The following is a 2,980-nucleotide window of genomic DNA, read 5'->3' as shown; positions in this document are numbered from 1 at the left end:
TTTACCCCTTGCTGCTTTCAGAATTTTCTCTTTATCCTTGTATTTTGCCAGTTTCACTATGATATGTCGTGCAGAAGATCGATTCAAGTTACGTCTGAAGGGAGTTCTCTGTGCCTCTTGGATTTCAATGCCTTTTTCCTTCCCCACTTCAGGGAAGTTCTCAGCTATTATTTCTTCAAGTACCCCTTCAGCACCTTTCCCTCTCTCTTCCTCCTCTGGGATACCAATTATGCGTATATTATTTCTTTTTAGTGTATCACTTAGTTCTCTACTTTTCCCCTCATACTCCTGGATTTTTTTATCTCTCTTTTTCTCAGCTTCCTCTTTTTCCATAACTTTATCTTCTAGTTCACCTATTCTCTCCTCTGCCTCTTCAATCCGAGCCGTGGTGGTTTCCATTTTGTTATGCATTTCGTTTAAAGCGTTTTTCAGCTCCTTGTGACTGTTCCTTAGTCCCTTCATCTCTGTAGCAAGAGATTCTCTGCTGTCAGCTATACTGTTTTCAAGCCCAGTGATTAATTTTATGACTATTATTCTAAATTCACTTTCTGTTATATTATTTAAATCCTTTTTGATCAGCTCTTTAGCTGTTGTTATTTCCTGGAGATTCTTCTGAGGGGAATTCTTCCACTTGGTCATTTTGGATTGTCCCTGGTGTGGTGAGGACCTGCAGGGCACTTCCCCTGTGCTGTGGTGTATAACTGGAGTTGGTGGGCAGAGCCGCAGTCAGACCTGATGTCTGCCCCCAGCCCACCGCTGGGGCCACAGTCAGACTGGTGCGTGTCTTCTCTTCCCCTCTCCTAGGGGCGGGATTCACTGTGGGGTGGGGTGGCCTGTCTGGGCTACTTGCACACTGCCAGGCTTGTGATGCTGGGGATCTGGCATCTTAGCTGGGGTGGGTAGGCAAGGTGCACAGGGGCAGGAGGGGCAGGCTTAGCTTGCTTCTCCTTAGGTGATCCACTTCAGGAGGGGCCCTGTGGCAGCAGGAGGGAGTCAGATCCACTGCCGGAGGTTTGGCTCCGCAGAAGCGCAGGGCTGGGTGTTTGCGCGGAGCAAGCAAGTTCCCTGGCAGGAACTGGTTCTCTTTGGGATTTTGGCTGGGGGATGAGCGGGGGAGATGGCGCTGGCGAGCGCCTTTGTTCCCCACCAAACTGAGCTCTGTCGTCCGGGGGCTCAGCAGCTTTCCTTCCCTTTGTTCTCCAGCCTTCCCGCTTTCTGAGCAGAGCTGTTAACTTATGACCTCCCAGCCGCTAATCGCGCTTGCTCTCGGAACACAGTCCATCAGGCCCCTCCGCTTTTTGCAAGCCAGACTCGGGGGCTCTGCTTGTCCGGCAAGCCACCCCTCCACCCCGGCTCCCTCCCGCCAGTCCGTGGAGCGCGCACCGCCTCGCCGCCCTTCCTACCCTCTTCCGTGGGCCTCTCGTCTGCGCTTGGCTCAGGGGACTCCGTTCTGCTAATCCTCTGGCGGTTTTCTGGGTTATTTAGGCAGGTGTAGGTGGAATCTAAGTGATCAGCAGGACGCGCGGTGAGCCCAGCTTCTTCCTACGCCGCCATCTTCCCTCTCCTCTATCCTCTTTTTTGTTTCAATCAGAGCATGGGAAAACTGTATTTGAATCAGGACTGTCACACACCGCATGCTGGCGTTATGCTTTACCAAATTCATATTTGAGAACTTATGCACCAAACCCTGTTTCCCAGACTTTCACATCTTACCAATCATCAGAGGACTCTGTTAAATGCAAATTCTGATTCTGTCAAACTCAGCTCAACATTCTGCCATTCTAACAAGCTGCTGGTCATGCCACTCCAGCAGTTCCTTTGAGTAGCTAGACACTAGGCCACCAATTCTCCGAGTGTTGTTATTGAATATAGTTACACTCTGGTGAATTTGACTGTATATACACAGTCATGATAATACCATCATCACAATCGAAGTTATAAGGGTATATATCACCTCCAAAAGTAGTTTCCTTATGTCCTTTTGGGCTCTGTGTGTGTGTTAAAAATACTTAACATGAGTTATATTCTCTAACAAATTTTTAAGTTTTTAAGTGTGCTTTTGTCCCTTTACTTTACCTTGATAAGGTGGTATATAAGCTCTCATATTTTATTGCTCCATTAGAAATTCACTTCCTTGCTGTGAAACTCCATGAATGTAAAACTAAAAATTAATAAATTTGTAAGCTTTGTCTTGGTTAATCTTTCTGTTGTTAGTTTAATTCACAAGACCCCAGGAACCATGTTTTCACTGAAGCTTTTACTAAGTTTTATCTAAAGTTTTCTTCCCTTATAATTTCTTGGCTGATGATCTCTATCATGATCATGATTGCTTTGTGCTTAAGAATTATATAATTGGCCTAATTGGTGCTCATCAGGAATTTGTTGGGAATGTACCTACCTTGGTGGTCACAAAATATTTGCAAATGTAATAGAAAAATTTCCTGTTATGATGCCACTTGCCTGAATATGTCACAATGAAGTGTTGTGTTTCCTCCAGTGCTGTTGCCCAAAAATGACCAGAAATTTGAAGGCTACAAAAGTCAAAGTGTTGGAGAATTTGAGGAGGTCCTAGCCACCATCATTTTTAGGATCAGAACCTAGTTGAAAACATTTGCCTGAATGATGAATGTTGCAGTTTGGTTTGACAAACAACACAGATTTGTGGCCTTGCTGCATGTGTCTGGAATGCAAGTATTTAACCTTTCATTAGCACACCTGTTATGAACATTCTTCTGGTAACTTCCTGGGAACTTTCCTCTCAGCAGATTTCATGGTGCACTTTTCCCCAGGCATATTGTCTCTTGTCTGGACTACCTCAGCTGCCTTTAGTGCTCTGATACTCTGTTGTTTTCTTTGACACTAGGAATTAGCAAATTTTAAGGTTTCTAGTGCTTATGTTCTAACAATATTAGAGGTAAAGCTGTAGAAATTGATGTTATTATGCACTTATCACTAATAGAAAAGCAGGTGGTTTTAGGTT

This window comes from Herpailurus yagouaroundi, unplaced genomic scaffold (genome assembly GCF_014898765.1).
Source record: "Herpailurus yagouaroundi ecotype Mexico unplaced genomic scaffold, PumYag 212, whole genome shotgun sequence".
NCBI lineage: Eukaryota > Metazoa > Chordata > Mammalia > Carnivora > Felidae > Herpailurus > Herpailurus yagouaroundi.
Note: the sequence above shows the minus strand (reverse complement) of the source record.